Below are 12,375 nucleotides of genomic sequence, written 5' to 3'. Positions count from 1 at the left end.
ATTTTACAAATGAGAAAGTTGAGGCCCAGGTAGGACAGGTGCACACAGCAAAGAAAGGATAAGCCAGAGTAAGAATCCAGCTCTTCTGACCCACACAGCTGTGGTCATCCCAGTCTAGATCATGCTGAGGGTGACCAGTGGAGCTGGGCCATCATCCAAGTGTAGGTGGGACACTTTTTTTTTTGGCCACGCCATGCGGCATATGGGATGTGGGATCTTAGTTCCCTGACCAGGGATAGAAACTGTGCCCCCTGCAGTGGAAGCATGGAGTCATAACCATTGGACCGCCAGGGAAGTCCCTAGGTGGGACACTTTTAAAGGTGCATTTCAAAAGCATTTCTTCTATCCCTTTGTCAAACAGACCTTGAAAGGACACCAGTTGTTTTGTGTGCTGTCATTTTGGGCTGCGTTGTCATGATTCTCTTAGTATGGTTCTGGAATTAAATAGCAAAGACCCTCAGAGTTCCCCTGCTTGCCATGCATGGGTACTTTTCAACTGTCAAGAAATGAGAGGAAGCTTCTCGACTCTCTTGGAAAGTTCTGGACAGAGAAATAAATGTTCAGACACATGCTAAGAGTCTAGTGGGAAAAACTTAAAGCCAGCTCATAATCGGGGTTCAGACATAGAGAACGATCTGATGGACTGGGTCCCCCAAAGTTGGGTGACTTGGAAGATGAAGTGAGCCTTTGGTGAGGAAGTCACCGTGGCCGTAGCAAAGGTCCAGCAGCATGGATCAACCTTGGCAGCAGGGCCCGAGATGTGTGTACACATTCCAGATATGGCCTGAGGCTGGCCTGACCACGCCCCCCCCCCCCCAAGAGCCTGTGATCCAGGAAGGTGACCGGCTGGGGCACCAATGAGAGAGCTGTCACTTGAAACCCAGCAACCCTTCTGCAGGAGCTGGTCAGGAGAAGGGCAAGGATGGAAATTTCCTGCTGGCCAGAGGTGGGGTGGAAGGGGGTGAGATGGTCAGAAGTGGCCCAGGCATTGGGCACGAGTAGGCATGGCTACTCATACTCATGGCTACTCATAGTAGCCCATGGGCAGCTCAGTAAGAGACTGAACAGAACAGAAGGAAGGTTGGACCGGAGATAGAGGTGGTGGTTCCATCGTATGTGAAACCTTCTCCCCTGCCCACTCTGCCAGGGGCTTCTAGAGGGAATGACTGGAGAGTTCATCTGCCACCCCAAACACTGGAATCTCTGCTCATCAAACGAATGGTGGGTTTGGTCAGTGCTACAGATGTGACATTGACAGACGCCAGTGGGTAAGACCTGGAGGCATTTGAGTTATGTTCATTTGAGGGAGGTGCTGCAAATTCAGGCTATTTCTGCTGCTAGGACCCCATCTGTCTGCATAGGTTGGTGAAGCCCAGAGAAAGTGGAGCTGCAGATAAGGAAGGTGGCTCCACTGGGAAGCTATTTGCTGAGCTCACTGTAGTGAATGCCAGCTGCATCCTTCAGACACCCCTCCAGGACAGAGTCTCCTGTTCTCCCAACACCTTCTGGCTCACAGCTCAGTCCTCTCTGGGAATTGCCTGCAGCTAAGACCACATCCTCTTCCTGGGCAGCCTCGCTGGGGAGAGAGATGAGTGGTCACTGAGTGGGTAGGAAGGCCTGCCCCTCTCTCTAACGGGAACAGCTCTGAAGGGCTTCCCAGCGGCAGAGCTCCCCGCAGGATTGCCGGATGCCTCTGCGGGGTGGCATCGAGGCTCACCTGCTCCCTCTGCCCAGCCCTGCTGCCCGCACTTGCCCAGCAAAGGTGTTGGCCCCAAGAGCACTGCCCAGGAAAACTCCTGCTTGCTAAGCTCGGCCTCAGAGTCTCCTTTCGGGCTCCTGAGCTAGGATAGCCCAGCCCTGTTGTGTCTCCATCACTGCACTACCTCCTAAGTGGGAGGAAAGTTGGTGATCAGAGCCAGAGGGCCGCCGCCAACCTTGGGACCCTCATATATGAGCCCTGCCCTGAGTACTCTTCCAGAGCCTTGGCGATGTGTCCAAAGGACGGGGCGGGGGGAGCCCTGGACAGAGAGTGTTGCGGTCGCCAGGAGCCTGACTTCTGTGTGTCTTCAGCCCCATGTGGAGTCTTAGGAAACACAGAAAAAGAAGAGTCTAGTTTGACTTGCAGACATTTGGGGCTGTTTATTGACCTCGATGGACTTGTACCATGGGAACAAGTCTCACCGAGGCCTCGCTCGTAACCAGAGAGCATTTTTTATCAAGATTCGTATATAGGTCAGCCCCCTGGTAGTAGTCAGGGTTCTCCAGAGAAATAGAATACACACACACACACACACACACACACACACACACACACACGAGTAGGTATGTGCGTGTATGTGTGTGCGTGTTTGTGTGAGAGAGAGAGAGAGAGTTATTTTAAGGAATTGATTCATGTGATGGCAAAGGCTGGGCAGCCTAAAATCAGCAGGGTGGGTTGGTGGGCTGGAGACGCTGAAAGGCCACCCAAACGCTGTCTGCTGCAGAATTCCCTTTTCCCCCGGGGGGGTGGGGTGGGCTGGTCAATCTTTTTTCTCTTAAGGCCTTCAACTAATTGGATGAGATACACCCAGATTATGGCGGGCAATCTGCTTTTCTCAAAGTCTCCTGGTTTAAATGTTAATCTCATCTGAAATATACCATCACAGCAACATCCAGGTATGACTGAGCAAATATCTGGGTACCATGACCCAGCCCAGTCGACATAAAACTGTCCATCACATCCCTCCATGTTGTACAATTTCCATCTAGGAAACTTTGCCCTCATCACCCTATAATAAGCAGGCAGGGCACCATCAGGTGAGAGGGGAGCCATGCGCCTGCTCAGCTAGTGTCATTCTCCATTGAAGATGAATGTTTGCCACCAGGGATTCAGTGTCTTTACCTTTCCTCGTGAACTTTAGACATTTTATCATCTCTAGCACCTTCATTTACCAGGGGCTGGAAAGCTGATTCTGTAAATCACATAAGGACACATAGTAAGTATTTTAGGCGCTGCAGGTCACATCTGTCTCTGTTGCATATTCTTTTTTGTTTGTTTTACAACTTTTTAAAAATATAAAAACCACTCTTACCTTGCTGGCCGTATAAAAATAGGACGAGGGCTGGATTAGCCCATGAGCTGTCATTTGTCAAACCTTGATTTAAACTACTAACATTCCAGGTGCATCTGATTGCTTGAAATTCCTGGACGACTTCCAATCCCTAAGTGCCCTCCTCCAACTGCTTCCAAATCCAGGTGTTCAACAGAAACCTAAGTGACATCAAAGCTGCAAGGTCCTCAGGAAGCGAAGGGCTTCCTCCTCCCAGGCTCTAATGACCAGATCTCCCCCTAAAGATGGGGACGGCTTCTCCATCACGAAAGCTTTGAGCTGGAAGAGCAAAGGGCCAAGGAAGACCATGACAGAACACCAGCTATGCCCTCCCTCCAGCCAGCTGGTTGCCCAGCACAGGCCCCTCCAGTTCTGTTGGATGCTTAGGGTCCCCAAGAGGGAGCGCTACCCCAGGTAGCCTGGAGGGTCCCCCGACCTGGGCGGGGAAGAGGGCAGCTGCATGGGCTTGGACAGCTGCCTGTGGCCAGAGCACACTGAGCCTGCGTGCAGCCTCGAGCTGCCCTGGGATGAACCACCTTCAGGCAGGAGGCCTGTCGGTCAGCCTCCAGGGGGCTTTTCAGGGGTCAGGGTCATGGCGTTATGAAACTTGGCTTTTCGGTGTGTGTGGCGGGGTGAGGGGGGAGCTCCTTATGAACCACTTGTAGATCAACTCAACTGCACAATCCTGCGGGTAAAGACTTTGTGGAAAACTGTGAGCTCTTACACCGGCAAATGCTGTTTTAGCGTGTGCGTTCCTATCTCCTGTGAGAGTTGAATGAGAATAGAAATCATCCTGTTTGCTGCTTCTCTAGTTTTGTGTTTGATCTGGCTGGAAAGAACTCTTTTCTCAGAAGTGGGACTTTTCATTCCTCTCCTTCCCTCCCTCCCCTCCTCCCTCCCTCCCTCTCTTTCCCCATCTATCCTTGTCTGCTATTGCACCTGCTGTGAGAGATCCCCATATTAAACCTGTCTGCAGGTAGCTCAGGGGAGGGCATGTGTAAAGCAAATATGAAAGATCTTTGTGCCTTTGTAGCTCTCTCTTCCTTATTCAAAGTATTGTTTCTGTGACACTAACAGCACAGTGAAAGCAGACCCGGGGGGCCAGGCCTCTGAATGGCAGGAGAATGAAAATGGACCAAGTACTGGATTACTATGCAAAACCCCTTCTGGCCACAGCTCTTTCTGCCGGTGGCATCTGCCCTCCAGCCCGTCCTGCTTTGTCCTCAGGAGAGCCATCTTTGGAACATCAGGAGGCTCAGGCCAGGCCCTTCTCCTCATGAGGCTGGGCAGAGCTAATCAGACACCACGGGCTCTACTGTCTAAGAGTTCTCAGCCCAACGCCGAAGACTGTGACCACATGGCAAGCTCCACCCCTGAAGGACCCACCAGAGTGAGCTGCCCCAGAACAGAGGGTCAGAAACATGCAGAAAGGGCCAACTATGAGTGTCATTTGTCTTGGAAGTTAGTGCAGAGATAATGCCTTCAAGATCTGTGACTCAATAGTGAATCCCCGTAGAATTCTCTTTATTTTATATTTTTGGGCTAATTTCCAGAAAGCATAATAATATATTTCAGGAAAATGCATTGTGTTTATTTGAATAGCATTTATTTCTTTATAAGTCTGCCTTTCGATTTGATTAAAAATGTATTGTCACAGCTGCTGCTGTTGGGGTCATTGGAACCAAACCTGTGAACAACGTTCTTCACGGAGACTGTGCCGAGTCTGCACAGTGGTTCCAGAACTGTCCACTGATACACCTCCTGAGGTGTGTGCATGAGGCCCTTCCTCCTGTTCCTAAATGCAGGCATTATACTGATCATTTTAGAGTTTGTACTTCAGACCTGCTTAATATAAAAAAGAAGCTTTTCAGAGTCACCCCATTCTATTGCTTTTTCTTTGTGAAGTAAAACACTTAAACTGGATCCTCTTTTGGTAAACCGTTCAAATCCAACTAAAGTTCAGGAGAATATTAATAGGCGCTCGGAAAACCATAGAGTGTGTCTTCAGAATTTGCTGCACATGGGGCTATTATTTTAATTTCAGAGTTAATGCAGGTTCTAACTCATGATAACAATGACTTTATGAAGACAGGCGCTGGATAACAAAGCTATTTTCATCATTTACTGAATGGTTTGGAAATCATACTGCTTTAATCTCTTTTTAATATTTTTTTTTGTTCTCTGACTTTTTGAAAAATGTTTTATAATTCAGGAACGCAAGCCATCTTTGCATGATGGAAAGGCAGAGAAAAATGGCATTGTCATTCATGCATGCATTCATCTGCTTTATTTCTTCATTTTTTTAAATCAGTAAAATGAGAATAACAATAATACTTTCCTTATAAGGCTGTGGGGAGAGGTCAATGAAATGACATGTGCACAGCGTTCAATGGAGAGCCTGCCAGCAGAAGGTACTTGGTGAATCTCAGTTCTATTTTCCAGCTTCCCCGTTCACTTTCCTCCCTCCTCCATAGAGATCTCATAAGCAAATGCCACGTGCTCAGATTGTAATATATACAGGATATACAATGTTAAGGAAAACCCCAAGTAAAACAACAAAAATAATAATAATACAGTATGAAAAATATTACAATACAAACGTAGTGGGAGATCTTATGCCCTGTACTTCTGTTTCTCCCTTTCTCCTTTTCTTTTTTCTTTCTCTGATCCTGGAGTTAGTGGTGTTTCTTAGTTGGGTGAGTCAGCTTTGAGGCACTAATTGTGCCTCCCTGACACATGAAAAGGGTGGGCCTGTTGGGTCCCCTGGAGGGAGTCCGGGCATCTGTGCCAAGGAGGCTGAGTGACATTGTCTTTGGAGAAGAAGCTGTTTTAGACCTTTGGCATTTGGAGGCTTCTGGGCTCCTGGTAATATTATAATTTTTTCTTTTTTTTTCTTTTTTTTCCACACTATTTTAAATATTTATTTATTTATTTATTTTTGGCTGTGTTGGGTCTTCATTTCTGTGCGAGGGCTTTCTCTAGTTGCGGCAAAGGGGGGCCACTTTTCATTGTGGTGCGTGGGCCTCTCACTATCGCGGCCTCTCTTGTTGCTGAGCACAGGCTCCAGACGCGCAGGCTCAGTAGTTGTGGCTCACGGGCCTAGTTGCTCCGCGGCATGTGGGATCCTCCCAGACCAGGGCTCGAACCCGTGTCCCCTGCATTGGCAGGCAGATTCTCAACCACTGCGCCACCAGGGAAGCCCTACTGGTAATATTTAGGGAGGCCACATTGCCGGGAAAGGGGATGTCCTTTGTATCCCAAGGCTTGGGAAGGGGAGGGTTACCCTACCTCCTGTGGGTGGGTGTCCAGGGTGGACAGAAGTGGGAACTGCCCAGGGCGGAAGCCTGAGCCAGCTGTGCTGGGCTCCTAGGACTGCTGGTGGGGATGGCTGGGTGTGAGGCTGGAGGAGCTGGTACCAGGGCCCAGGGAACCACAGGGAGCCCAAGGGACACCAGGCAGGGGATGGTCCTCCCTCAGAAACCAAGGGGGGCTGTAACCTGGGGCAGCTGAGAGCAAAACCAAGGAAGGAACATGGGGGAACACCAGGAGGGAGATTCTGGACTTCTCCTTAATCTGGTGTGTGGGTTTGACCTGGTTTTGTTTATTTGTAAGAAATAGAATAGATATGAGCCTACTTGCATGCTGAATTTGCAGAGCAGTTGTACCAGTTACCCAAGCATACAGAAGGCCATGGGGACACGTTACAGCCAAGTCTCTCCTCCTGCCAATCTCTGTCACACATGGCATCCTGCCCACGACTATCACGTCTTCCTCAGACACTCATTCATTAATTTGCTCAACAAACTACAAATAAGTCACAGCTGTAGTCGCATCTCACTCCTTGTTCTAGAACCTTCCATGGCTCCCCATTGTCTACTGAAGTAAGGGCAAATCCTCCACAATCTGGCTCAGACCTACGCTTACCCTTCTAGTCTTAAATCTCCATCTTGCCTTTATGAGCTGCCCTCCCCATCAGAACTGACAGATTCTTCTCAAATTTCCAAACATGCCCTGGGCTGTCTTTTCTGAGCCTCTCTGCTAGTGCCGTTTCTTCTGCTTGAAATGCCCTCAGCCCCGTTCCACCACTCATTACCTGTGTGCCCTCCTCCAGACTCTCTTCAAGTCCAGGTTCAACAGAAACCTAAGTGACATCAAAGCTGCAAGGTCCGCAGGAAACGAAGGGCTTCCTCCTCCCAGGCTCTAATGACCAGATCTCCCCCTAAAGATGGGGACGGCTTCTCTATCACGAAAGCTTTGAGCTGGGAGAGCAAAGGGCCAAGGAAGACCATGACAGAACACCAGCTATGCCCTCCCTCCAGCCAGCTGGTTGCCCAGCACAGTCCCCTCCAGTTCTGTTGGATGCTTAGGGTCCCCAAGAGGGAGCGCTACCCCAGGTGGCCTGGAGGGTCCCCCCACCTGGGCGGGGAGGAGGGCAGCTGCATGGGCTTGGACAGCTGCCTGTGGCCAGAGCACACTGAGCCTGCGTGCAGCCTGGAGCCGCCCTGGGATGAACCACATTTGGACAGTGAGGCCTGTCAGTTGGCCTCCTGGGGGCTTTTCAGTAATCAGAGTCATGGGGTTACCCCATGGGGGGTAGGGGTGGGGATCGGGGCATTTTATGAACCACTCTGACCTTTGGGTGAGTCTCTAACCCCTCTAAGGCTGGGATATCTCATCGGAAAAGGAGAAGGATGTTGCCAGACAGGGTCAGCTTTCTGCTTCGTGTCTAGGCAGGGCCAGCTCAGATACCATTGACCTTCAGGCTTTTCCTTCTCCAGCCTTGCCATCATCACACCTCTGTCTTTGAACTGCCGCAGCATTTGGTTTGTCTCTCTTAAGGCACATGTAGCTGTAAAGTCATATAACTGTAAACGCCTAGAGGCAGGAACTGGCCTGACACATCTTTGTATTCCCCTGCCATAGCCGAGGGACATAGTAGGAATTATTCACTCTTGGCTGATTTGAAAGCTGATAATATCAACCCACATTTATTGACGCTCTTTCCACGTGGCAAGCATTTTGCATGGCTGTCTCATGTCCCCTCACAACGCAGCCTCACGGATGTATATGTATAACTGAATCAATTTGCTGGACACCTGAAACGAACACAACATTGTAAATCAACTCTACTCCAATATAAAATAAAACACGTAAATTGAAAAAACCAAAAAAAACCCCCAAAACTCCTCAAACCAAAAAACAACATAGCCTCATGGGCGGGCACTTTGGTTAGTCCCGCTGACGTCTTGGAGAAGTGAAGTAACAGCCTGTAGTCACCTGCGCAAGGGGAGTGCTCAGGACTCAGCCCGGGCAGTCGGGCCTGTAGGTCAGCTAGTTCACACTCGTCAGGTCCTTCTAGGACCCACAAAGGGACCATCTTTGGTAGTTTAAGAGCAATGCTTTTCCCCCATAAGGGATTAAGATAATTACCCCAAAGACCTAGTGGTTCCCAGCCTTGGCTGCACATGGGAATCACCTGGGGAACTTTCTTTTTTTTTAATCAATATTTTTTTATTGAAGTATAGTTGATTTACAATGTTGTGTTAATTTCTGCTGTACAGCAAAGTGATTCAGTTATACATATATATATACATTCTTTTTAAAATATTCTTTTCCATTATGGTTTATTGAATATAGTTCTCTGTGCTATACAGTAGGACCTTGTTGTTTATCCATTCTGTGTATAAAAGCTCACATCTACTAACCCCAGCCTCCCACTCCATCCCTCCTCCAACCCCCTCCCCCTTGGCAACCACCAGTCTGGAGAACTGGGTTTTTGATGGCACCTGGTGAGGCCTGTGGAGAAAAACCTGCAAGTGGATGTGAATCCCCCTTCATTTATTTACTTACCATGATAAACTATACATAACATAACACCTACCACCGTAACCATTTTTTAAGTGCACAGTTCAGGGACATTAAGTACGTTCACATTGTTTTACAACCATCACCACCATCCATCTCCAGAACTTTCTCATCATCCCAAATAGAAACTCTGAACCTACTAAATGATAACTCCCAATTCTCCTCTCCTCTAGCCCCCGGTGACCACCATTCTACTGTCTGTGTCTATGAATTTCACTGTCTAGGAACCTCAACTGAGTGGAGTCATACAGTATTTGTACCTTTGTGGCTAGCTTATTTCACTGAGCACAATGTCTTCAGTGTTCATTCAAGTTGTGTCAGGTATCAGAATTTCATTCCATTTTAAGGTAAATAATATTCCACTGAATACTGTTTTTGTGGGGTTTTTTTGCCAAGCCACGAGGCTTGCGAGATATTAGTTCCCTGACAAGGGATTGAACCCCAGTCTCTCAGCAGTGAAAGCACAGAGTCCTAACAACTGGACTGTTAGGGAATTCCCCATTGAATATTGTTTTTTTTAAATTAAATTAAATTTATTTATTTATACAGCAGGTTCTTATTAGTCATCCATTTTATACACATCAGTGTATACAAGTCAATCCCAATCTCCCAATTCATCCCACCACGACCCCCCCCCCCCCATTAGCCCCACCAAAGAGCCCGGCTAGGCTCCAGTGTTGGGTCGCCTCAGGCCAAACAACCAACAGGGAGGGAACCCAGCCCCACCCATCAGCAGACAAGCGGATTAAAGTTTTACTGAGCTCTGCCCACCAGAGCAACACCCAGCTCTACCCACCACCAGTCCCGCCCATCAGGAAACTTCCACAAGCCTCTTAGATAGCCTCATCCACCACAGGGCAGACAGCAGAAGCAAGAAGAACTACAATCCTGCAGCCTGTGGAACAAAAACCACATTCACAGAAAGATAGACAAGATGAAAAGGCAGAGGGCTATGGACCAGATGAAGGAACAAGATAAAACCCCAGAAAAACAACTAAATGAAGTGGAGATAGGCAACCTTCCAGAAAAAGAATTCAGAATAATGATAGTGAAGATGATCCAGGACCTCGGAAATGAATGGAAGCAAAGATCAAGAAGACGCAAGATACGTTTAACAAAGACCTAGAATTAAAGAACAGACAAACAGAGATGAACAATACAATAAGTGAAATGAAAAATACACTAGAAGGAATCAATAGCAGAATAACTTAGGCAGAATAGATAAGTGACCTGGAAGACAGATTGGTGGAATTCACTGCTGTGGAAGAGAATAAAGAAAAAAGAATGAAAAGAAATGAAGACAGCCTAAGAGACCTATGGGACAACATTAAATGCAACAATATTTGCATTATAGGGGTCCCAGAAGAAGAGAGAGAGAAAGGAGCCAAGAAAATATTTGAAGAGATTATAGTCAAAAACTTCCCTAACATGGGAAAGGAAATAGCCACCCAAGTCCAGGAAGTGCAGAGAGTCCCATACAGGATAAACCCAAGGAGAAACACGCTGAGACACATGGTAATCAAATTGGCAAAAATTACAGACAAAGAAAAATTATTGAAAGCAGCAAGGGAAAAACGACAAATAGCATACAAGGGAACTCCCATAAAGTTAATGGCTGATTTCTCAGCAGAAACTCTACAAGCCAGAAGGGAGTAGCATGACATATTTAAAGTGATGAAAGGGAAGAACCTACAACCAAGATTAGTCTAACCGGCAATGATCTCGTTCAGATTTGATGGAGAAATCAAAAGCTTTACAGACAAGCAAAAGCTAAGAGAATTCAGCACCACCAAACCAGCTCTACAACAAATTCTAAAGGAACTTCTCTAAGTGGGAAACACAAGAGAAGAAAAGGACCTACAAAAACAAACCCAAAACAATTAAGAAAATGGTAAGAGGAACATACATATAGATAATTACCTTAAACGTGAATGGATTAAATGCTCCAACCAAAAGACACAGGCTCACTGAATGGATACAAAAACAAGACCCATATATATGCTGTCTACAAGAGACCCACTTCAGACTTAGGGACACATACAGACTGAAAGTGAGGGGATGGAAAAAGATATCCCATGCAAATGGAAATCAAAAGAAAGCTGCAGTAGCAATACTCATATCAGATAAAATAGACTTTAAAATAAAGAATGTTACAAGGGACAAGGAAGGACACTACATAATGATCAAGGGATCAAACCAAGAAGAAGATATAACAATTATAAATATATATGCACTGAACATAGGAGCACCTCAATACATAAAGCAACTGCTAACAGCTCTAAAATAGGAAAGCGACAGTAACACAATAATAGTGGGAGACTTTAACACCTCACTTACACCAATGGACAGATCATCCAAACAGAAAATTAATAAGGAAACACAAGCTTTAAATGACACAATAGACCAGATAGATTTAATTGATATTTATAGGACATTCCATCCAAAACAGCAGATTATACTTTCTTCTCAAGTGCGCACGGAACATTCTCCAGGATAAATCACATCATGGGTCACAAATCAAGCCTCAGTAAATTTAAGAAAATTGTAATCATATCAAGCATCTTTTCTGACCACAACGCTATGAGATTAGAAATCAATTACAGGGGAAAAAAACGTAAAAAACACAAACACGTGGAGGCTAAACAATACATTACTAAATAACCAAGGGATCACTGAAGAAATCAAAGAGGAAAGCAAAAAATACCTAGAGACAAATGACAATGAAAACACGATGATCCAAAACCTATGGGATGCAGTTCTAAGCAGTTCTAAGAGGGAAGTTTATAGCAATACAAGACTACCTCAAGAAACAAGAAAAATCTCAAATAAACAATCTAACCTTACACCTAAAGGAACTAGAGAAAGAAGAACAAACAAAACCCAAAGTTAGCAGAAGGAAAGAAATCATAAAGAACAGAACAGAAATAAATGAAATAGAAACAAAGAAAACAATAGTAAAGATCAATAAAACTAAAAGCTGGTTCTTTGAGAAGATAAACAAAATTGATAAGCCATTAGCCAGACTCATCAAGAAAAAGAGGGAGAGGACTCAAATCAATAAAATTAGAAATGAAAAAGGAGAAGTTACAACAGACACCGCAGAAATACAAAGCATCCTAAGAGACTACTACAAGCAACTCTATGCCAATAAAATGGACAACCTGGAAGAAATGGACAAATTCTTAGAAAGGTATAACCTTCCAAGACTGAACCAGGAAGAAATAGGAAATATGAAGAGACCAATCACAAGTAATGAAATTGAAACTGTGATTAAAAATCTTCCAAAAAACAAAAGTCCAGGACCAGATGGCTTCACAGGTGAATTCTCTCAAACATTTAGAGAACTGCTACCACCCATCCTTCTCAAACTCTTCCAAAAAATTGCAGAGGAAGGAACACTCCCAAACTCATTCTACAAGGC

Source organism: Eubalaena glacialis, chromosome 3 (assembly GCF_028564815.1).
Source record: "Eubalaena glacialis isolate mEubGla1 chromosome 3, mEubGla1.1.hap2.+ XY, whole genome shotgun sequence".
NCBI classification, from domain to species: Eukaryota; Metazoa; Chordata; class Mammalia; order Artiodactyla; family Balaenidae; genus Eubalaena; species Eubalaena glacialis.
Note: the sequence above shows the minus strand (reverse complement) of the source record.